The 25,764-nt window shown below is 40.8% G+C and overlaps 1 long non-coding RNA gene across 2 annotated transcripts in view; it reads right to left on the bottom strand.

Moving 5' to 3' along the window:
- The window catches only part of LOC138745401 (uncharacterized), a 38,337-nt gene that overhangs the window by 1,231 nt on the left and 11,342 nt on the right, over window positions 1-25,764 (bottom strand). The window contains exons 3-5 of one of the 2 annotated variants that reach the window (XR_011346240.1): window positions 14,973-15,169; window positions 7,498-7,638; window positions 1,953-2,340 (exon numbers count right to left, since the gene is read on the bottom strand). This is a non-coding gene — a long non-coding RNA (uncharacterized lncRNA). Of the gene's footprint in view, window positions 1-1,952; window positions 2,341-7,497; window positions 7,639-14,972; window positions 15,170-25,764 lie in introns of those variants that run through there. The other variant, XR_011346239.1, reaches the window with a different exon arrangement.

Below are 25,764 nucleotides of genomic sequence, written 5' to 3'. Positions count from 1 at the left end.
ACCTCTCGGTTCTTGAACTCAATCCCCTGACTCCTGAAGGCCAGCACACAATACACCATCTTAAACTCCTTCTCAATTTGCACAGCAACCTTGAGTGATTTATGGAGCAGGATCTAAATATTTCTCTGTCCTGCACACTGTTCATAATCCTGTCACTAACCAAGTGCTCTGCTCTCACGTTCTTGTAATCCGCATTCAATAAAGATATTGGTCTATATGAAGCTAATTCTAATGGGTCTCCAACCTTCTTTGGAATAACTTTTATTCGTGCCCTTGAAAATGACTCTGGAAATAAACCTGTACCAGTAGCTTGTTTAAGTACATCTGTATTTACAGGATTCAACTCCATCTGTCACTTCTCTGCAAACTGGATGCCCCATGACAACCTTCTACACTGTCTACAATATTTCTACCTCTGTGTCATCCCCTGACGTACCCACCCTTCCACTCCAATCATCATTCATAAAAATCACAAAGAGCAGGGGTCCCAGAGCAGATCCCTTTGGTGCGCCACTAGTCATTGTTCCATCTACTACGACCCTCTGTTTACTGCAGACAAGCCAATTCTGAATCCACACAGCCAAGGCTCCATGGATCCCATGCCTCCCGACATTCTGAATGAAGCCACCGTGATGACCTTGTCAAGCACCTTACTAAAATCCACGTGCAGCACATACAGACCTTGACCTTCATCTATTTCATTTGACACCTCCTCGAAATACTCAATTTGACTCGTGATGCAGGACCTGCTCCTCACAAAACTATCCATGAGTTTCCCCAGCATGTTTGTGCATTGCCCTCGGCCCCAGCATCTGCAGACTTCCTGGCCAGTCCCTCCCTTACCCCTTCCCAGAGCTTCCGCATCCATTACAACATTAAGCATTGCTGCCCAGTACTGCCCAGTACAGACCTTTGTAAACGTTCTCCACAACCAACTAACCCTTACCCGTACCACACCCATAACTATGGGTGGATTAAATATCCAATTAATTTCTTTCTAAAATAATACATCAGGAATTTGATGTTGATTCCAATTTTGAATGACTTTTCATAATTCTCGTTCAGCTCCTTTAAAGTTAGATCCATTATCAGAACATAATTCTTTTACTTGACCACGTCTAGGAATAAAACGCCAAAGAATATTAATAAAAGAGTCTGTTTCAAGCAATGACGCTGCTTCAATATGAATTGCTCTCATAGTCAAACAAGTGAAAATAACTCCATATCGTTTTTCAACACTTCGTCCTCACTTTACTTGCAAAGGACCAAAATAATCAACTTCCACGGATGTAAATGAGAATTCATCAGGTGAAACTCTGTCCTGTGGTAAATCTGCCATTTGTTGTTGTCCAGGTTTTCATTCTCTCTGTCAGTCACAAAGAGATGAAACCTCATGATTTCATTATTAATATATTTAAGCACTGATGTTCTATCAGTCCAAAACACAGGATCTGCTAACTCCATCTGTAATTCTCTTCTTAACATAGCGTCCATTTTGCTCGCCATAATAGCAGCAGTCAATTCCATTCAAGGTCTTGTGACTGACTTTAATGGAGCCACTCTGGCTTTTCCCATTACAAATCCACCATCTACTCGCACTTGGTTATTTCACAGGACTCAGTAACTGACAGGATCAAAACTACCTTCACTTAGATCAGAAAAATGGTGTAACTGAGCAAATGTGGCTACTCCAAAGTCTGTTGACGTCAAAACTTCCAAGTATTTGAAGACGCTCAATCTAATTTTTCCAATCTTGTGCAATGGATTCTGGATTAGTTTCATCCCATCCAAATGTTCTTCTGCACAAAACTGGTATTTGGCCGGGCTGATCATTAGGCTGAATTCGGCCAGTCGGGAGAAGAGGGTGTGCAGGTGAGACTTGTGTTGTGCCCAGTCTCTGCTGGCGACAAGAATGTCATCCAGATAAATGAACACGAAATTAAAATCCCTGCGCACCGTATCCATGAGGTGCCTTATGTCTGGGCGGTGTTCTTGAGCCTGAAAGGCATGCATAAAAATTCGAACAAGCCGAAGGGGGTGATGATGGCCGTTTTGGGGATGTCCTCTGGGTGCAATGGGATTTGATGGTACACGCACACCAGATCGACCTTGGAGAATACTCTCACACCATGCAGATTGGCCATAAAGTCCTGAATGTGAGGGATGGGGCAACGGTCAGGTACTGTCGTGTCATTAAGCCGTCGATAATCTCGCAGGGGCACCAGCCATCGGAGGCTTTTGGGACCAGGTGAAGCGGCGAGGCCCAAGGACTGTCGGAGGGACGAATGATCCCCAGTTCCTGCAGATGCGAGAACTCCTCTTTCGCTATCTGGAGCTTATCTGGTGGGTTTAACAGTAATGTACGATAAACTGTATCAGACACTGTGACATCAGGTTCACAGTTGGGAGAATATTTAACAGTGATATACAGTAGACTTTGGCAGATACTGTGACACCAAGTTTTCAGTAGTGAGAAGGTTTAACAGTAATGCATGATAAGCTGTGGTAGATACTGTGACATCAAGTTCACAGTAGTGAGAAGGTTTAACAGTAATGCATGATAAGCTGTGGTAGATACCGTGATACCAGGTACACAGTTGGAAGAAGGTTTTACGGTGATGTAATATTAACTGTGGCAGATAAAGTGACACCAGGTTCACATTGGGGCGAAGTTTATGGTGATGTACGGAAGACTGACACAGATATGGTAACACCGCATTCACAACGAGGGGAAAGAATATCAGTGATGTGCAATAAACTGTGGAATATACTGTGACTCCAAGTTTACAGTGGGGAGGTTGAACTGTGATGTACGATAAATGGTGGCAAAAACAGTGATGAATGGGTTAACTTGGGGAGAATGTTTAACGGTGATGTACAGTCGACGACTTTGGCAGATACTGTGACACTGTGTTCACAGTACTGAGAAGGTTTAACAGATATGTATGGTAGAATAAGGCAGATTCTGTGACTCCAGGTTTACAGTGGTGAGAAGGTTTAAAAATGATGTACAATAAACTGTGGCAGATACTGATACTTCGTTCACAGTGGGGAGGAGGTTAATGGTGATGTACAGGAGACTACGTAGATACGTTGATACTGGGCTCAGAGTGGGAAAAAAAGCTTTATTGGCGATGTATGGGAAACTGAGACAGTTACTGTGACACCGGGTTCATAGTGGGGAAAATGTTTGACAGAGCTGTACGATAACCTTTGGCGAATAAAGTGACACCAGCTTCATATTGGGGAGAATTTTTAATGATGATGTACACTAAACTGTGGTAGATACAGTAACACCAGGCTCACATTGACGAGAAGGTTTACTGGTGATGTACGGTAAACTGGCAGGCTCTGTAACACCGAGTTCACAGTAGTGAGAAGATATAATAGTGATGTACGATAAACTGTGGCAGATACAGTAAAACCGGTCTCACAATGGGGAGAAGGTTTAATGGTGATGTGTGGTAAACTTAGGCTGATACTTAAACACCAATTTAACAGGGTGAGAAGGTTTAACGTTGATGAACGGTAGATTGAGGCAGAAACTGAGCGTCAGCATTCACAGTAATGTGGTTTAACAGTGTTATAAACTGTGTCAGATACTGTGACAAGATGGTGCAGAGGATAGACGTGTGGTTCCACCCTTCCCCAGTTAGACTATTAAATGCTCAATTTTAAAAGTTGTAAAAGTGATTAAAAATACTGTTTATAGACTTTGGAATAGTGGAGGATCAAAATGGCTGCAAATGTGAAAAAATCGAAAACTCAGTTACAGAAGAAATTACCTTACAAAAGTGTTGAAGAATTGAGGCCGAGTTCAAGTTGAAGCAACAGAATTGTCGACTGGAGTCCCCAAGCCTCAGAGGACTCCTGCCCGGCAAAGTATTTCGTCGGCGCCAGCTTAGTGATGAGTTCAGCGGTTTTGACTCGTGCACTCGTAAACACAGGCGTGAGGGCGGGCCAGCTGAGCGAGGACAGGCCCGTGAGCCTGCAGCATTGCCTGGTGGTCAGGAGAGGTACAGTGTAGCATCAGAAGACGCACCTGCGCAGTCGGTGGCCCTACCGGGCATGCGTGGTGCGTCGAGGGTCCACAAACCTTTGGAGAAGGTGTGGGCTGTGGGGGAGCCTGAGCGATGGTGAACTGACGAGGTCGGCACACTGTTGTCGGGTGTCCAGACCCGCAGCAGCACCGGAAGAGGACCTATTGCTATGGAGGAAGAGGATGCTCAACTTCATTAGAACTTGAAGAACTGGGGACTGCGGCAAAAGAAGGTCAGCCTCAAAGGGAGGTGATCGATCCTGGACTGGATTCTGAGTTTCCAATTCTGGAAGGGATTGCTCAACTCATGGAAGATATATCAAATATATCAATGCAGATGACTAATCAGATGACTCAAGGATTTTCGAAATGAAAACTAAAATGAACACTGTGTGTGAAGAAATAACTTTGATGAAGCAAGATATTAATGTAGTTAAGAGCGATGTTACGAGATGGACACCATCAGTGGATACTGTGCAAGAACATTTTAAAAAGATTGAGGAGGCTTTCTTGATTGCAAGAGTCAAGTGGAGCGTAATAGAGAAAAAAATGGAAATAGTGGAAGATCCTTTTGTAGATTGGGGTATTCAGAAGAAGGAATTATTGAAGAAGTTTGACTCATTAGAAAACCAAAGTCGTAGAAATAATGTTAAGATAGTAGGTCTTCCGGAAGATATGGAAGGTTCGGATCCAGTGAAGGTTTTGAAGAAATGGATCCCAGAAGTGTAGGGCAGGGAATTCTTTCCAGAAGGACTGGAATTAAATCGAGCGAACAGAGCATTAAGGAAGAAACCATTTCCGGGCCAATTACCACGAGCAGTTTTGATTCGCTGTTTTAAATATCAAGACAGAGAGATGATCCTCCGATTGGTGGTGCAGAAAGCACGGCAAAATCAGGCTCCACTGATGGTTCAAAATAATAGGGTTTTTTTTTTAATGCAGATCTGAGTCAAGAAATTATCAGAAGAGTCTGAGAATTTAATTCAGCCTAAGAAGTATTGTGGCGAAAGGGATATAAATTTGCTTTTCGTTATGCGGCAGCATTGAAAGATTTTTATGGGAATTTTCAATCTCAGTTTTTTGAGAATGACCACGATGCTTTAATATTTGCTAATTCATTGCCAGATGTACGAGGAAATGGGCGATCGTCACCATTGTCACCGAAGGGAAGGGTCAATGGGAATGGAAATGGGAAGATTGGAAAATATGGAAAGAATGGGAAAAAAGTTGAATTGACGCAAAGTCTTCTCGATATTGAAGATCCGGAACTATCATTGGGACTGGAATCACTGGGTTGAATGTTTTTGTTTCAGGACTTTGTGAAAGTCTGACTGGGGGTGGGTGACACTGAGTCCTTTAGTCACCTGCCACTTGTGGACTTTACCACACCCAGATTTTTAGGGGGCTACTACTTTTGAGTAGCTTGTTTTGGGATTGATTTTTCTCTTTTTTTTGGAATTTTTAAAATAGGTGGGATTCAAATACAATGAGACTTAGAAGGGGAGTATTATTTTATAGTAGGATTCACATTTGTGAGAAGGTTTTACAGTGATATAATATGAACTGTGTCAGATACTGTGACACCAGGTTCACAGAGGGAGAAGGTTTAACAGTGATGAACTGTGTCAGATACTGTGACACCAGGTTCACAGTGAGGAGAAGGATTAACAGTGATGAACTGTGTCAGATACTGTGACACCAGGTTCACAGTGGGGAGGAGGTTTAATGGTGATATACGGGAGACTGAGGCTGAACTGTGCCACCAGGTTCACAGTTGGAGAAGGTTCAACAATAAGGTAGGGCAGACTGAGACAGTTACTGTGACACTGGGTTCCCAGAAGTGAGAAAGTTGAAATGTAATGTCCGATAAACTGTATCAGATACAGTGACACCCATTCACAGATGTGTAAAGGTTTAACGATGATGTATGGTAGACTGATAAGAGATACTGAGACAATGGGTTCACAACATTAACACAGTTTAACAGTCATGTACAATAAACTGTGTGAGATACTGCGACACCAGGTTCAGAGTGGGGAGATGTTTTAACGGTAAAGTACAGTAGACGTTGGCATATACTGTGACGCTGAGTTCAGGGCAGTAAGAAGGCTTAATGGTGATGTGTGTTAAACTGAGGCAGATACTTTAACACCAGGTTCACAGGTTCATAATGTTTATGAACGGTAGACTGAGGCAGAAAATGTGAGATGGATTCCACAGTACTAAGAAGGTTTAACAGTGATTTACTTTAAACTGTGTCAGATACTGTGACATCATGTTGATATTGGGGAGAACGTTTAACAGTGATGTATGGTAAATTGAGATGGATACCGTGACACCGTGTGAACAGTGGGGAAGAGGTTTATCAGTGATGTACTATAGACTGAGATCAATCCTGTGACAACAAGTTCACAGTAGTGAGAAGGTTTAACGGTGATGTACAGTAGACTGAGGCAGATACTGTGACACCAGGTTCACGTTGGGGGGAAGGTTTAACGGTGATATACTGTAAATTGAGATATATACCGTGACTGCAGGTTCACAGTGGGGAGAAGGTTTAACGGTGATGGACGGTAGACTAAGGCAGATTCCATTACACCAGGTTCACAGGGGGGGGGAGAAGGTTTAACAGTGATAAACTGTAAATTGGGATATACACCGTGACACCAGGTTCACAGTGGGGAGAAGGTTTAATGGTTATGGACGGTAGACTGAGGAAGATTCTATTACACCAGATTCACAGGGGGGACAAAGTTAAACGTTGATGTACGATAGACTGAGGCAGAAACTTTGAGACAGGATTTACATTCGTGAGAAGGTTTAACATTGATGTACGATTAACAGTGTCAGATACTTTGACATCAGGTTCATATTGGGGTGGCAGGCAAAGTGACACCAGATTCACAGTGGAGAGAGGTTTAATGCTGATGTATGGATGATTGAGATCGTTACTGTGACATTGGCTTCACAGCAGTGAGAAGGTTTAACAGTAATGTACGATAAACTGTGTCAGGTACTGTGACACCAGGTTCACAGTGGGGAGAATGTTTAATGAGATGTATGATAAACTGTGGCAGATTCTGTGACAACAAGTTCACAGTGCGGAGAACGTTTAATGGTGATGTACAGTAGACTGGGACAGATATACTGATGCTGGATTCACTGTAGTGAGAAGGTTTAACAGTGATGTACAATAAACTCTGACCTATACTGTGACATCAGGTTCATATTGGGGAGAAGGTTCAACAGTGATGTACGGTAGAGGGAGGCAGATACTGTGACACCAGGCTCATTGTATTGTTCATTTATCTAATTTATATGCTCCATTTTTTTGTGGCAACTTCCAAACATTCCATAAACTTCAATTCTAATCAGATTTTGTTCATTTAAATAGGTCACCACTAAAAGCCCAAATTGTTTGGTCTCTTAAGTACGCTGCACAAAATTAAATTCTTTACCTGGGTTTGGTTCAACGGCATTTCAGTCTGCTTCATTATTTTTTCAGCCCCTCGTTTTGTGCTTTCTGCTTTGCCCAGCCGATTCGCCAAATGGGCATCCAACTCTGTCTTCTCAGCTTGACGCAACATCTCCTCTTTAAACTTAAGCAAACCAAGAAGACTAAAGTTAAAATTTTCACATTGGCATTTTCAAACACAAAAATGATGCTGTGAGTTGCAATTTCACATCAAAATCCCACTTGCTAAACTTGCAAACAACTGAATTGCATCCAACAGCTGGAAAATTGCAAGAGAACTGCTTGGTTAAAGCAAAAATTCCACCCAGTCACCCCAAGTTAACAACAGAGAGCAACCTGAAAGTTAAATACAAAGATCTGTATCAGGAATATTAATGGGCTTTTTAAAAAAAATCATTTCCACTATTGAAAGAAAACTCCTCAGGGAACATCAGGCTCTTGTTGAACAATTTCTGTTGTATTCCTCAAAATGGTTTGAATCTTGATTTCAAGCAGAGTCATTTGGTTAAATTGTTGGTCCAGAACAAACCCTGCCCACATACTCCCTTAAATACCTGCAAAGTCGTGGCTCAGCTCTGCTCCATGCTAAAGCTATAAAGCTTTTCTGAAGAGATAACGGACTTCAGATGCTGGGACGTTGAGTCACAAAAACACTCATGCTTCCCTGAACAACACACCTCTATCTGAAAACCAACAAGAACCTTCCCGAGTGGTAAATATCAACAAGACATAATATCATGTAACCGTTGTGTTTGTGTCATTGGAGAATTCCCTTTCCATTCAATCAGAATTAGAGTTTTGGGTGCCGTATTTGAGAAAAGATGTGCTGGTGTTGGAGAAGCTCAGAGATGATTTACTGGAATGATATCAGGAATGAAAGGGTTAGTGTATGAGGAACAATTGTCGACTCTTCGACTGTACTAGTTGGAGTACAGAAGGATAAGGGGGACCTCAGATGCTTTTCAAATAATGGAAGGCCTGGACAGAGTACATATGGCAAAGATGTTTCCGATGGTAGGGGATTCTAGGACAGGAGAGCATAATTTCAGGATAAAAGGGTGTCAATTTAAAACAAATGTGGAAAAATTGATTTTGTCAATGGGTCGTGAAACCCACGTGAGGTCATTGTGTGTATTTAAGGCAGAGATTAACAGGTATTTGATACGTCAAGGAATTAAGGGTAATGGGGAGAGAGCTGGGCAGTGGGGCTGAGTGGAAGAATGGTGGAACAGACTCGACGGGCCTACTTCTTCTCCTATATCTTGTGATCTATATCCTGCTGGAGACCTAGACAACCCTCCTCTTGTATTCCATTCTTAGAAAACATTCTGCATCGTGGTTTTATGTCACATGAATCCATTTCCGATTGAATCCCATGTTACAAGTAACCCAATGCAAATTCTGCATTGAGAGGACTGCAGCTTCCTCATTTTAAAAATTGTTATGGAGCAGCTCAAATGAGATTTCTTGCTTCTTTTTTTGAAAGGGTTAAAATAGAATCAAATAAAATAGGAGAGGGAAAATCAGAAGAATTTATGTACGTGGGAATCAAAATTAATGGTTGGTGATAAAGATACACAATTGTTGAAACATTTGATTAATATATGGAATAAAATAAATGATGAAATTGGTGTAAGTGGATGTACATCACCCAGAATGGCTTTGATTCAAATTCCTCGTATCTTTTTCTAAAGATCATCAATTTCTGGATAGCTGGTTTCGTAAGGGGATAATAAATGTTGAAGATTGTTATGAAAGGGGTCAATTAATGTCATTTGAGCAACTGAGAAATAAATATCGTATAACTCATAACAATCTTTTTGCTATTTCCAACTAAGAGCATATTTGAAGGATAAGTTAGGACCAACCATGTTGTACTGAAATAGAACTCCCTATAAGAGGAATTGTTAAAAAAAATTATTTGATGATGTCCTTTTTATTACAAGTAGGAACTTTTAAATGAGGAGTTCATAAGTTGAGACAAAGGTGGGAAATGGATCTGAATAATTTAATTGATTGGCAAATATGGGCAGATCCATATAAGGATCTCAATGCAAGACATAAACTAGTTCAGTATAATTGTTTTTACATCAGTCATGTAGCAGATATCAGCAAGGATTTTATCTGAAAGCTGCACCTGGAGTCAGGTGACTCAGGCTATTGGATTTGAAAACCTCCTCAGGAAGCTGATTTGGCAATAGAAACATAGAAGATAGGAGCAGGAGTAGGTCATTCGACCCTTCGAGCATGCTCCGCCATTCAACGAGATCATGGCTGATCTCAAAGTTCAGTACCCCGTCCCCGCCTTCTCTCCGTAACCTTTAATACCCTTATACTGAAGAAATAGATCTAATTCCCTCTTAAATATATTTAATGAACCTGCCTCTACTGCCCTCTGTGGCAATGAATTCCACAGATTCACCACCCTCTGGGTAAAGAAATTCCTCCTCATCTCGGTCCTAAATGGTTTGCCTATTATCCTCAAACCATGGCCCCGGGTTCTGGATTTTCCCATCCTTGGAAACATCCCATCTGCATCTATTCTGTCCAGTCCTGCCAGAATTTTATATGTCTCTATGAGATCCCCTCTCAATCTTCTAAACTCCAGCGAGTACAATCCCAATTTGCGCAATCTTTCCTCATAAGTCATTCCTGCCATTCCAGGTATCAGCCTGGTGAATCACCTCTGCACTCCCTCCATTGCAAGACATCCTTCCTTAGATAAGGTGACCAAAACTGCACACAATACTCCAGGTGTAGTCTCACCAAGGCCCTGTACAGCTGTAGTAAGGTATCCTTGTTCCTAGACTCAAACCCTCTTGATATGAAAGCCACATACCATTTGCCTTTTTAACCACCTGCTGTACCTGCATGCTCCTCTTCAGAGACTGGTGTACAAGTACCCCTAGGTCTCTCTGCACTTCCCCATCTCTTAATCTATTGCCATTCAAATAGTAATCTGTCCTCCGGATTGTATTACCAAAGTGGATAACCTCACATTTATCCAGATTGTAATTCATTTGCCATGTATCTGCCCAGTCCCTCAATTTATCCAAATCACACTGGAGCTTCCTGCCCCCCTCTTCTGTGCACACAACCCCCCTAGCTTAGTGTCATCTGCAAATTTGGAGATATTACATCCAATCCCCTCATCCAGATCATTAATGTAAATTGTGAATAGCTGGGGTCCCAGTACAGATCCCTGTGGCACCCCACTGGTCACCGCCTGCCACTCACAAAATGAGCCATTTATCCCAACTCTCTGTCTTCTACCTGCCAGCCAGTTCTCAATCCACATCAATACTTTTCCCCCAATCCCATGAGCCTTGATTTTGGAAGCCAGTCGTTGATGCGGGACCTTATCAAAGGCATTTTGGAAGTCCAGGTACACCACATCCACTGGCTCTCCCCCATCTATTTTACCTGTCATCATCTCAAAGAATTCCAATAGATTTGTCAAGCACGATTTACCTTTTGTAAATCCATGTTGACTCTGTCCGATCCCTTCTCTGCTAGTCATATGCTCCGCTATTACATCCTTAATAATGGATTCCATCATTTTGGCCACTACTGATGTAAGGCTCACCAGCCTATAATTCCCTGCTTTTTCTCTACCCCCCTTTTTAAATAGTGGGGTAACATTAGCTACCCTCCAATCCATGGGTACTGATCCTGAGTCTATCGAGTTCTGGAAAATAATTCTTAAAGCATCTGCTATCTGAATGGCCACTTCCTTGTGTACCCTACGATGTAGATTATCAGGTCCTTGGGATTTATCTGCCTTCAATCCCATCAATTTCCCCAAGACCATGTCCTTAGAGATACTGATTTCTTTCAGTTCCTCCCTTGCATTAGTCTCTATGTTTCCCAACATCCTTGGGAGGTTATTTGTATCCTCTCTTGTGAAAACAGAATGAAAGTAAGAATTTAATTGGTCTGCCATTTCCTTACACCCCATTATATATTCCCCTGATTCTGACTGCAAGGGACCTACTCTGGATTTCACCAATCTTTTCCTCTTGACATATTTATAAAAGCTTTTGCAGTCGGTTTTTATATTTGCCGCAAGCTTACTTTGGTAATTTATTTTTGCTCTCTTGATCACGAGATCCAGGGGAGTTGTATTAATTCACTTCAATGCAGCATTTTGGATCTATTGACCAAAGTTCCACACTGCAGCAGTGAGGAAGGAATTCACAACTAGTTTTTCTTCTACAGTTACTTCTTACACCAGTGAAATTGAATAGAATAAAATCAGAATTATCACATCAATGTTTTAGGTGTGGTGAAGATATCGCAACTTTCTTGCATTCAACTTATCTTTGTCCTAATGCAAGATCTTTTTGGGGAGAATTACAATATTTATGGAACAAGTTATAGGAGATGTTTTTCCACAGAATCTGACCTTATTTTTATTAAGAAATATGGAAGGAACAAGGACCAAATTAAATCTATTAATATATCAATTGAAATTTGTTAAATTAACGTTAGCGGTGATGAGGACATGTATTGAACTTACTTGGAAATCCCATATATTTTTAGGGATGCCAAGATGACATGCAAAAATTCAAAGTTGTATTCCTTTGGAAAAAATTACATATAGCTTGAGAAATATATACTCTATGCTTTTGCAAATTTGGCACCTGAATATTCAAATATCAGGCTTCAATTTGTAATAATGCCCTTTCCATCCCTCTCGACATGTGAGATTCTCCTCTTAGTTAATTTTTTTTTAATTTAGATTTGTTAGATTTCTTCGCCACTGTGAACTCTGGGGAAGCAGACGACTAGTGCAGGGCACCAGAAAACAGAAAGACCACACCCCACCAACATCTCAGAAGCAGAGGATTCAATCCACGGGTCAGTGACCAAGGAAGCAGACCAGTGGGGGGTTCTGTAGCTGAAAGACCCACATAGGTGGCAGGCTGATGGTGACTTGAGGAGAGGAACCCACGCAGGCTGTGGGCTTCTGGACAAAGCAGTCAAGGAACTCACACCAGGCTGTGGATTGCTAGAGACTGGGTCAAAACTAGCTAAAAGGGTGTCAGGTATCAGACCTGGGATACGAGTGAGTGCTAAATGGTTCCTAATTATGTCAGAGGTTCAAAACTGGAGCATACATCTGTGAGCATTAAAAGAGAATCCACAGACCCTCAGTGACTTGACCCAGGGTTTGGGGTGGTGGGGGTGGGGGGGAGCACTCAGTCCTTCTCTGACTGCAAGAAGCATTTCAGGAAATTTCTGCCAGAGGTAAGTCTGTCTGCCTTATAGCAAGAAAAAAGCAATTTTGTGTGACATGACACTTTTTAATTACATGACAGTAAATTGTCTCCTGAAATAGAGAGAGGTTCAAGTTTCAAACTATTACAAACTCCACTCAACAGCTTATACCTCTTCCCACTTTTTGTTTTTGCAAGGACACCATCGATTTTATCACAGCTCCTCTGCTGCATCTGTCCTGTGACAGATTATATATTTTACATTGTATATAGAGATGTTTTTGAAAGAGATGGATTGGAGGAGTCGTTTAGGTCACAAACAAACACATACACTGCACAAAACAGCTCTTATTTAAAATACAAGAGCTTTGTTGAGAGTGAGTCATTCAGGCGCCGAGAGTCTTTACAAAGACAAAACAAGGAGACTGTTTTGCTAAAGAATTTCAAAAGCAGGTGTAAATGGATTATTGTTTTAAAGCAACAGATTAATGGACTCAGAAGTTTGAGTCCAGTGCAGTCATCTGGCTGATACCAGTTTGCTATTCTAAGAAGGTCATGTGGTTTTGCAAGCAGAGAAGAGAGACCAAATAGGCTTTTTCTAAAAGAGAGAGAGAGAGAGAGAGAGAGAGAGAGAGAGAGAGAGAGAGAGAGAGAGAGAGAGAGAGAGAGAGAGAGATGGCAAGCCAGCATCTTGTTTTTAAGACGGGTCGTGAGTTCTCAGTTCAGCCTGTTGAAAAACAGGAAATGGCTGGCTAGAAATGATGTTTCACCTGAAATAAGGGAAACAAAAGGAAATCAATGGTGACCTGCAGAAGAGGTTATCATTTGGAAAACCCTTATGGGTCAAGGTTCTTTGGCAAGACACCAAAGTGGCTGATCAGAGGGAATCAGTTTATGTGTGTCCAATGAGCAGGAAATCCCTCTCTGAAACCAACAAGAGCTTTCCTGGAGGGTAAACATTTACTTTTAAGCACCAGAGCTTATCATTCATATTCAAATTCATAAATGTTGAATTCTATGCACAGTATAAGAATTGATAGACACCGGTGAACTTAGAGTTGTGTCAAAGAACTTTATGCACATTAAATACACCTGCACTTCGAATTAGAAGGGGGTAATGGAAGGCTGTTAACAGTGATAAGTTAAAGTTTGATCCTGTTTTTTTTAAAAAGAAAATTAAAAACAATGTTTGTTTAAGTATGAATGGTGTTATTGCTTAAAATCTGCCTGCGATGGAAAGTATTCTTGGACTGAATAGACATCTGGGCCAAATGGCTATTTAAAGACAATCTGTACATGATTGTACATCCTAAAGTACAATGACTACTTCTATCCACTAAAGATTGTTAAAGAGCAAGAATAGACAATACAATCACATAAAATTCCCATCCATACAGCACATGTATTAATACACAGAACGATCACACCTCCTTATCAGTCAGGAAGGGCCTACACTTCCCAAGGAGCCTGAGAAAGTCAAGGCTAATGGCTCTCAAACTGAGATTTTACAGGAGCGCAGTTGAGTCTCGACCTTTGGATGGTCTAGTTGCTGTATAGCATCAGACAGCAATGATGCAGAGTAGTGAGGATCACTGGGGTCTCCCTTTTTCTGTAGATGACATTTACTGGGAGTGTTGTTCAAATTGGGCTCAAGGAATAGTACAAAGACCATTTTGATCTAGTGAACAGCATCTTTAACCACGTCCATCATCAAAATCAGGACTTACATGCTGGGGAATAGCTTCTTCCCACAGGCTGTGAGATGGATGAAAAGTATCCTGTAAGGGTGATCATCCTCCCAAATATTTATATATGTAGCGTCTACTTCGATAGAGCAACTAAAGCAACACACACACACACACATACCAGGTTAGTCAACACAAAACTGCTTTATTCGGTCTTTACAGGCTTCTTCTATTTACACCGTGTCCCGGGCTCCATGGGTCAAGGTGGGACATCATTTGTGAGTTTGCTGCAGATCCACGGGACCACAGGTTTAAATTAAGCCCTGTGAGTGTCCTGCACCTTCCGGCAGGGGAAATCACAGATCAACGTGCCATTCCTTGACACGCAGGACCACGTGCATGCGGTCAATTAAATGGATGAGTTCCCAGCTGTCTGCCTTATGATTTCATGTGCCCGCCAAAGAACCTGGCTCTCTCGGCCCGCTACATAGCTGATACACACCCCACCCCCCACCAGAACCGTCGCCAGAAAGTAAAACACCAGTTGCATGCACCTTAGGTGGACACCCTCATCTTCTCGGCTGGGGGCAATGAAAGGGTGAAGCGGGATCCAAATGGGCAGAGGTTTTGTCTGTCCCAACTAAACAGCTGCGAATGTCCCCCAATGTCCAAAGTATATTCAAAACCATCCTTCTTCACCACGTGGAAAACGCCCTCATACGGTCGTTGTAACAGCACTCCTAGGTCCTGTCTGCGCACAAAAACAAAATCAGTATCCAGGAGTGGTGGGGTACATTCTGTTAAGGGGATCCAAGCCAGTGGGTAGGAAAAGCTTTGCTGATCGCGATACCATGTCGAAGCTGTGGAAGGAAGTTCAGATCAGAGTTGGTTGTGAAATGAATGTCCCATGAAACTGTAAGGACCGTACCATAAACCATCTCTGTGGACAATGCAGACATATCTTACTTTGGAGCTGTGCGCACTCCCAAAAGAATGCATGGCAACTCATCAACCTAATTGGGACCAGTGAGTTGGGCCTTAAAAGTGGACTTCAGTTGCTGGTGGGAACGTGGGTGAATTGTGTTCCGCGGATTGAATTAATGTGGGAAAACCAAATCTAGCCATCCAGTTGATGATGAATGCTCTGGCCCTTGTCTCAGTGTCACTGGATGGCAACGGGACGGCCTCTGGCCAGCACGTGAAATGTTCTACAACTGTTAGAATGTATCTCATGTTTTGAGATTCTGGCAATGGTCCAAGCAGGTCTACATGCACGTGTTCCAACTGTCTGCATACCGTCGGGAAATGTTGAAGAGGTGCCTTAGTGTGGCACTGAATTTTGGCAGTCTGGCAGGAGGTACATGTGCAAACACATTGCACGACGCCTTTTCTCAGTCCATACTATACATATTTATTTGACATGCGCTTGACAAATGTTCTGATGGACGGATGAGATCAGCTGTGTATCTGGTCAATAAGGTGTTTCCTCCAAGATGCAGGAAACATTGGTCTAATGTAGCCCAAAGACATGTCACAAAGTAAGGTTGGCCACCCAGTTGTGCTGCCCTCTGCTGTATGTCCAGGTTAGTAATGGCCAGACTGTATGCCTGAACATCTGGGTCCATTGCCTGGATACTGGCTAATTCAGAAATATCAATGTCACCCTGAATATGATATATAGTCAGTCTGGACAGCATATTCGTGAAGCCGTTGTTTTTACCAGATGTTATCCAAGTAGATGTAAGGGAACTCTAAATCTCTGCCCAATGTGTCTATAACCCGCTGGCAGGTTTGAACACCATTCTTCAACTCAAGTGGCATCCTAAGACATTCAAAAAGCCCAGAAGGGGTAATAATCACCGTTTTAGGAATGTCTTCCTTATGGATGGGATCTGATGGTATCTCATGATAAGATCAACCATGGAGAAAGCACAGAAATTGTGCAGATGGGAGGCAAAATCTTCCATATGAGGGACGTTAAGACAGTGGGTCTTATCCTGAGATATGGTCTGCTGGGATTCAGAAATCATATCATAGACCAGAGTATAGCTGGAAAGTGATGCTGCAACTGTTTAAGGCATTGGTGAGGCCAGGTTTGGAGAATTGTTTTCAGTTCTGGTCTCCAAATATAGGAAGGAAATAGATAAGGTGGAGAGGGTGCAGAAAATATTTACAAAAATGATACATGGCTTACAACATCTAGAGGACAGAGAAAGATTAAGGAGACAGCGACTTTATTCATTGGAACGTAGATGGATGAAGGGGGTTATGATAGAGGTATTCAAAATTATGAAAGGAATAGATAGACTAGACGTGAGTAGACTCTTTCCCCTGAGGGCAGGGGTGGTTGGAACAAGAGGGCATGAGTTCAAGGTAAGGGTGCAAAACTTTAGGAGGAATTTTAGAAGATGTTTCTTCACTCAGAGAGTGGTGGCAGAATGGAATCATCTTCCAGAAGAGATCATTGCGGCAGGGTCCTTGCTGTCATTTAAGAGAAGGTTGGATGTGTACATGGATATGAGGGGGTTGGAGGGATATGGCCAGAGTGTTGGAGGTGAAAACTAGTGGAGTTGTTCATGTGAACTGAAACAGACTCGAAGGGCCAATATGACCCGTTTCCATGCTGGAAACGGTCATATGGTTATATGTGCTGGGCTCCACAGGACAAGATGGAACATCATTAAGAGTTTGCTGCCGGCAGGTTTGAATTAAGCCCGATGAGTATTCTGCGCTTTCCGGCAGGAGACTCCAAAATTCAAAAAGATGAATTAACTATTTCCATGACCCTCCATTTTTACGTCTATTTTTCTAAATCCACTCCATATTCTAGACATCTTTACTTAACCCAACCCACATTTCTTCTCCCATTCAAAGTACTCAACAATATACCAAGGCAGTAAAATAAAAACTCAATGCTGGAAATACTCAGCGGATCATCTACTGGAAAAGTAATTGGAGCTAAAACCTTCAGGTCGATAACCTTTCACTGGGATTCAGAAAGAATATCAAATTAACCTGATTCTCTTTGCTGAGAAAAAAGAAGAGGAGAAATAACAAATTCAATATGTGGGATGAAATGCCCGAGCAGCAGAAATGGCAGTGGTGCTGGATGAGTGGAGTCGACTCGCTGATCAGCACATCTGTCTGGATGGAGGGGTAAAGGATAAACAAGACAAACATGATGCCGTCACTGTGAGGTACAATATGACAGCTGCAGAGAATCTGAAATGAAGGAATGGTGAAAATACTTGTTTTTGGATCAATGTGACAAAATTTGACCTGACAAAAGAAAACAAAATTGCTTTGCTCTGCCAGAACTCTCTAGATCAAGGGGCACAATAAAATAGTCCAGAAGTCAACATTATGAAATTGAACAGAGAAGTGATAGAAATTGGCAAGAGATAAAACACAGTTACATAATTCCATGAAAGTGGTGTCACAGGACGACAGGGATCTAAAGACAGCTTTTGTCATCTTGGTCTTCATTAATTAACATATTGAAATTAGGAGTTGGGAAGTTATGGTGAGGTTGTAAAAGATGTTGGTGAGGGAAAAATTAGAGTATTGTGTGCAGTTCTGGTCACCTAGCTACAGGAAGGGTATTAGTAAGATTGAAAGAGTGCAGAGAAGATTTACTAGGAAGCTGCCAGATCTTCAGGAGTTGAGCTACAAGGAAAGGTTGAACATGTTGGGACTTTATTCCTTGGAGTGTCGAAAAATGAGTAAGAGATTGCTTAAAGTGGAATATGAATGGGAAAAAAGGCTGAGAAAGACTGCCGTTGACCCAATTGTGAAGGAAAAATTTTGCTTGAGAAAAATTGTCATTGGTCCATTTCCTCTAGAGTTATGAAACCACACACAGAATAAGTCAATGACGTACAATTAAAACAGTGGTTTTCAAACTTTTTCTTTCCAATCACATTCCACCTTAAGTAATTCCTTACTACAGAGCTCTTCTGGCACAAGGATTAAGTGGAATATGATCCAGGGGGTGGGGGTGTGGAGGAGGAGTTTGAAAATCACTGCTCGAGATGAAAATGATTCTCCATCTCCGTCTTAAGCAGACATCCTTTTATTCTGAGATTGTGCCCACTGGTCCTACACTCTCCCAGTACTGGCAAAATTCACTCTATCCAGCCCTTTCACTATTCATCAGATTTCAATGAGGTCCTGCCTCATCCTTCTAAACTCGGGCGAGTACTGGCCCAGAACCATCAAATTATTCCTCTCATCCCCAGGGTCATTCTTTTAAACCATCTCTGGACCATCACATCCTCTCTTAGAAATGGGGCCTAAAATTGCTCACAACACTTACGAGATCAGGACAACCAAAAGGTGGTCACGTGAGGGAAGACAGCTGCAGGGCTGCCTAGAGTTCATGGATTGGATGGTGTTCAAGGAGTCAGCTGAGGGGAGGTTGGGAGGGGGGGGTCGTGGAAAGATGGCATCGGAAAATGACGTGAGAAGACACCTCTCCCTGACTGAACTATTCAATACTCGAACTGTAGTGAATTATTTGACTTTATCAATGTTTTGAACATTAATTTACTACTGTAGGATTCTGGAAATGAAGAAAGGAAAACAGCAGTGTTGGGCACTGACAGTTGCCCTAATAATCAAAAAGACAAAGACTAAGGGGAGCGATAGGCTTTATTACACACAAGACTGCAGGCCCGCGTGCAAGCTAGGTAAGTGAAGGGATGGAAGACGTTGCTCGACCTTTATGGCCTGGGTCACTGGGGAGGAGTCCAGGGAGGAGTCTCGGAGAGGATGTCATCAGGAGGGTGGCCAGCCCATGCCGATACTGGTCAGTCAATACAATACCATTTCATTACCAGCAACTTAGAAAAAAACCTAGGTTTTCAACCTGTAAAAAGTGCAGAAGAAGCAAGGCCGACCTTCCAGAAGGAAACTCAGGAGCAGTTAGAGATAGATCCAAATCCTCAATGTGGAACCCAAGAGAAGCTGGAAGAAACGTCTGCATCCTCTGCGCCTCCAGAGACGCAAGATATCGCCAAGATCTTTGGCCTGGGGGTGGGCCAGGAGAGTGAGCGTGGAATCCGACCCAAGCCTGGCTTGACTAAGGAGACCAGGGGGGTGGGTGCCCGAATGTGCGCGCGTGTTCGCGGGAAGGCGAATGACTGTATGCAGCGGCCCATCTGAAGATGCTCATCTGGTGCTACTGAGCTTCTCAGCATGGATGGATGTTCTCACATGCAGGAAATCCACAGTAGGGCAGCCAGGTATGAGGTGGAGGAGGACAACTCAGAAATTCGAGAAGAAGAAGAGCACGAATGACTATTTGCTGCAGTTGGACTTACTGAAGGAAGGCCTTAGGCTTTAACAACATCTCCATCTCCAATGAAAGCTGTTGTTTAACCACAGACACCTTCCCCAGTCTTTAAGGCCCCTGCAACAGGGATGGAAGTCAACTTCATGTCTACAGAACTGATCCAACCAAATGAAAAGATGATGTCTTCTATGACCTAATATTTTGAAACTTTAAATGATCAATTTGCTGCTATAAAGGAAATAATGGCTGGTATGTGTGAATAAATTACATTTATTCAAGTTGATATTAATAAGAGTTTAACAGCAGTGGACACTAGACAAGATCAATTTAAGAAGATCGAAGACATTTTTATTGACTGTAAGGACTGTGGGGACCATTATGCGGAGAGCATAGATCATATTGAGGAGTTGTTTACAGGCTAGGATGTCCAGAAGAGAGATTTGTTAAAAAACATTGATTCGTTAGAAAATCAAAGTTGTCGAATTAATATTAAGATAGTTGGTCTGCCGGAAGATATTGATGGTTCAGATCCTGTAAAATTATTTCTGGAAATGGATTCCAGAGATGTTGGGAGTCGAGACCTTTTAGATAGGGCTCATAGGGTGTGAAGGAGAAAATCTTTTCCGGGTCAAATGCCAAGAGCGGTTCTTTTAAGATGTTTGCGATATCAGGATAGAGAAATGATTTTGCGGCTTGCGGTTCAGAAAGCTCGCCTTGATCAAAGCCCAATGATGGTTTAAGGCAATAGGGTTTTATTTTATCCTGATTTAAGTCAGGAGATTATTAAGTGATGGAAAGATTTTAATCTGGTCAAAGCAGTGCTGTGGAAGAAAGGGTATAAGTTTACTTTTCGGTGTCCGACGATATTTAAGGTGAATTATGGGCCAGATCAGTCTCAATGTTTTGAGAGTCCTTATGGTGCATTATCTTTTGCAAATTCCTTCCCAGATTTGAAGGAATTGATGGGGAAAATGCCCAAGGTTAAAATTGGGAACAGAACATGGAAACGAATTGGAATCAGAATTGGTGAGTGATGTTGAAGATGAAGCTGAAGCTCAATGTGGGTGTTATCACTGGGATGACTGATGGGTTTTAATGTTCAGTTGGGGGGGTGGTGATTGACTCTGCTACTTCTAAAGTCATCTGTCAAATGTGGTATTAACTGCAGCTGGTCCACAGAGGGGGGTCCGACTTTTGTACTTGTAGATTTTTACATTTTTTACACGGGTTTCTTATTGTTTGAAAGGGGGGGGGTTTAGGTTTTTTAAAATATGTAATTGCTCTGTGAAGTGCCAATCTCAAGAGGAAATTAAGTTATGGCTCATTTAAATTTTGTGACCTTCAAAGTTAAAGGACTTAATAATCCGATGAAAAGGAAGGGAATATTGGCATATATAAAGAAAATGAAGGTTGATGTTGCCTTTTTGCAAGAAACTCATTTGTCTGAGAAAGAACATATGAAATTGATGAGAGATTGTGTAGGACATGTTTTTCATCTCCATTTAATTCGAAAGCTCGAGGTGAGTTGCTACTTTGGTTCATAAGAAGATACCGTTTCAGTTGGAATCATTCTCTGTCACATTGGGTCGAGAGCTGTTGGTGAATTGTAAAATTTTTGCTGAAGCATGGACTTTGATGAATGTTTATCCACCCAATGAAAATGACGAAGATGCTATTTCTGAAACTTTTTTGAATCTGGGTCAAGCTAATGAAAATATTTTGGTTGGTGGGGATTTTAATTGTGTGTTGGATAAATTTCTAAAAACTGTACAAAGAACCAAAATGGCTAAATGGATGTTAGACTCAATGAAAGATTTGAATTTGGTGGAAATGTGGAGTAAGTTAATTCTGACAGAAAAATACTTTTCTTTTTATTCACCCAGACATGATCCTTTTTTGAGAATCGACTTTTGCTTAACATCAGCACAATTACAGGGTAAATTTATACATGCAGAGTATATGAGTAGGATTTTATCGGATCATTCCTCATTGTTAAGTAGAAGTACACAATCCTTTTTCCAGACATCTAAAATCCGGAAAGCTCCAAACATCAGCAAGTGGGAGAGAGATGGCAGCGCGAGTCAGGCAGGTGAGGAGTGGAGCAAAAATATCAGTGTGACTGGAATGGAGTGGGGGTGGATACAGCAGCATAATTTGGGTGGGCTTAAATCTGGCTTTCCAAAATCCAAAAAAATCTGAAATTCAGAACACAGTGACCTCCCCCCCCCCCACAAAGGAATCTGGATAAAGGATTGTGCACCTGCACATGTTCTGGTTTGCATAATGTAGACACCCCTTACCGGTGAAGGTTTAATGGGATGTTATTGAAGCAACCAAAGTTTCTAAGTTAAATCAAAGACCATATTCAATCTTATTTGTCAATTAATACATATTCAGTACAAAGTAAATTTGTTCTGTGGGATGCTTCAAAAGCTTATTTAAGAGGTCTGATAATCAATTATTCTGCAAGAATTAAGACGCAGCATTTGGCAGAGAGGCAAAATTTGGAGAAGGAAATAACAATTTGAGAGAAGGAATTCCAACGAAATTCGACTGTGGATAAAAAGACTTTTTTGATTCAGTTGAAACTGTTATAATATAATGCAAACATATAAATATGAAAAATTAATACAATGATCTAAATAGAATTACTATGAGTAAGGGGAAAGAGCGCATAAAGTTTTGCTTGGCAATTAAAGACTGAACAGGCATCAAGGACAATAAATGCGATAAGAAATAATATAAGAGTTACTTTTAAACCTCAGGAAATGAATGATGAATTTCACTCATTTTACCAGAATTTATATCCTTTTGATGTAAATCAGGATGAGGAACGTGTTGAGTTTTTTTTAGGTAGTTTGGAGTTATCGGTTTTGGACGATAAAGATAGGACAGAATTGGAAGTTCCTTTCAGTGATTTAGAAATTGAAGAAGTGATATTGAATATCACCTGGAGAAGATGGGTTTACAGGAGGGTTTTATAAAGAATTTTATGAAGTCTTGTCTCCTGTTTTGATGGATGTTCTTAAACAAGCTACAGAAGAGCAAAAGCATTTCCAGAATCCTTTTCTAGAGCTAGACTTAGTTATTGCAAAAAAGGAAGAGCCCCATTGAAAATTGCCTCATATCGACCAATATCGTTATTAAATGTAGTTTATAAGATAGTAGCTAAGGTATTGGCTAATAGACTTGTGAAGTATTTATCATGTTTAATACATGTTGATCAAGCAGGTTTTATTAAGAATAGATTTTCTTCTGAAAATATTGTTAGACTGTTGACGTTGATTCATGTGTCAAGACATTGTTTGAATCAATCAATGATAGTGGCATTAGATGCAGAAAAAGCCTTTGATCGAGTTGAAAGGTACTTTTTATTTAAATACTTGAAAGATTTAAGTTTGGACCTTTTTTGCCTGGTTGGGTTAAAGACTTGTATAAAAATCCCTTGGTGAGGATGGTGACAAATGGACAAATTTCAGATACGTTTAATTTAACACGCTCCACTTGGCAAGGTTGTCCTTTGTCACCATTGGTGATAGAACCGCTAGCCCAAGCTATAAAGACAAAATGATAAAATTAGTGGGATTAAAATAAAGGAAGAGAATATAAGGTTCCTTTGTACCAATATATTTAACAAATCCTCAGTAATCGTTATGACATCTGCAAACCTGTTTGGTACAATATGGAGAAATGTCTGGTTATAAGGTTAATCGGGATAAGAGGAAGATATTACCAATTACAGAGGAAGATTATCCTGCTTGTAAACAGATTACACAGCTTAGATGAAAAATGAAACTTAAATATTTAGAGGTAATGGTTGATGTGGATTATCAACATTTGTGTAAGTTGAACTATGTTTCTCTATTGATAAAATTAAAGCTGATTTAATCAAATGGAAAAACCTTCCTTTGACATGAATGGCACATGTGAATTGTATTAAAAATAATAATTTTCCTTATATTCAATACCTTTTTCAATCAATTCCATCTTCGCTTCCAAACATATTTTTAAAGAGTTATGCAGCAATCAGAATATTTTTATAGAAAGGTACATTGGCTAGAGTATTGTTGCAAAACTTAACATGGCAATATGCATTAGGGACGACAATGGCCTCATTTTCAGAATTATTCATTAAATTATTAGTTAATTATCAGTTAAAATTTATTAATAGGATGTTCAATGTTAATCAACCTCCACACTGGGCTAAAATGTTATTATCACAGATTTCACATTTTATTATACATCAGTGTATATTTAGATGGACTCCTCGTCTTTTGCATTATAATAATGTGCCAGTATTATGACATTTATGTGATACTTGGTATAAAAGAAATCTGGCAATAGGAACTGGAGATAAGGTTTCATTACAAATTCCATCATATCAGGATAAATACATCTCCTTCTCGATGAATAATCTCAGTGTTTAAAGATTTGCCAGATGAAAGGTGTTCAAGTGTTAGCAGATTGTTTTGAAGATGGGATATTTTTTTCCTATGTTAGGCTTCAGGAAAAAATTGAGGTACTGTTAAATTCTTTGCTTGCATATTTTCAAGTACATGCTCCAGTAGTGAAGAGTTTTGGGCGGGAATTGAACATGCCTAAGTTAACTAAATTTAAAAATTTAATTGTAAATAGGGCAGAAAGGGATTTATTTCAGAAATGTATTCTTTGTTGCAAGAAAAAATAGCTAAACTGGATTTAGATAAATCGAAGCCTAAATGGGAGAAAGATTTATCCTTAGAATTATCCCAAGAAGGATGGACTACTCTGTGTGAAGATAGTGTGACTAAATTTGGTGAACTACAATTTTCTACATCAGTTGTATTAAATGCCGGAAAAGTTAAAAAGATATGGATTTAGTCATTAGGATTTATGTTTTAATTGTGGGACTCAAATTGGTACTTTTTTTTTTCAATTCTGTCTGGTTGTGTGATAAAGTAAGTCTTTTAGGATAAAAATTAAAGAGTTTAAGACGGAATTATTGGAGACTACTTTAATGTTAGATCCACTGCTTTTTAAAATGGGGTATATTACAACTTTATCAATGGATTTAAGAAAGGATAAATCTCTAATTGAATTTATTGGGATTACTTGGAAAAATTATGTGGATTTAAATATGAATAGTTGGCAAAATGAAAGCTTGTATTTATTTGGAAAAGATAACAAATTACGTGATTTTTTAAATGTGAAGATTGGTCTAAAATTTACAGTCTTTTGCCTCTCTTCCTTCTTAAAGAGTGGAGTAACATTTACAATTTTCCAGTCCAGACTGGGCAGACAAGGATAGATGGACTTTAAACATGAACATGGTGAGTAATTAGTGAAGCTATTCATTCAGATATACTCCTCACAACGAGGTAATTCCAAAACACCCAAGTTATAGGGTTCCACATGAGAGGCGAGGCCAATAGCCGCAGAGATCAAGACAAAGCTGAATCATACACACCATTACTACCAAGATTTACATTAGTGACATATCAGAGTCAATGTGATACTTCAAGATTAGTTACAGCACACTAACAGACCCTTTAGGCCCACAAACCTGTGCCTCCCAATTCACCTTCAACACGCTCATACTTTTTGAACAGTGGGAAAAATCTGGACCCCCCTCCCCCACCCCAGGGAAAACCTACAAACACACATGGAGAACATAAAAACTCCTCACAGAGAGAGTAGGATTTGAACACCATCCCTATCACTGGCAGCGCAACAGAGTTGCGATTCTGCCATCCACTGTTGAACCATGTTGGACAGGAAGAAACTCAAATCAAGGAAGTCAATAAATGGAGAGCATCAATATTTCATGAGTTGGTACGGATTAGTCCAGATTTTGAGAAAAGTTGGATGGACAGTACTTTGCAACAACATAATAACAGTCAGTACAAAAGAAGCCACAGCGAGCTTGCATGGGAGCCAGGAAGGGAAAGTAGCCACTTCATTGAAATGGAAGCAAGAGAATAGGCTCAGGAGCCAGAACCCAAGTGAGAGAAATTCTGGTTCATGAGCAAGTCACGAAAACCCAATGATGCCTTCCAAAGTTCATTCCAAAGGCA

Source organism: Narcine bancroftii, chromosome 11, assembly GCF_036971445.1.
Source record: "Narcine bancroftii isolate sNarBan1 chromosome 11, sNarBan1.hap1, whole genome shotgun sequence".
In the NCBI taxonomy this organism is placed as follows: Eukaryota; Metazoa; Chordata; class Chondrichthyes; order Torpediniformes; family Narcinidae; genus Narcine; species Narcine bancroftii.
This window is presented reverse-complemented; position numbering and strand designations above follow the sequence as displayed.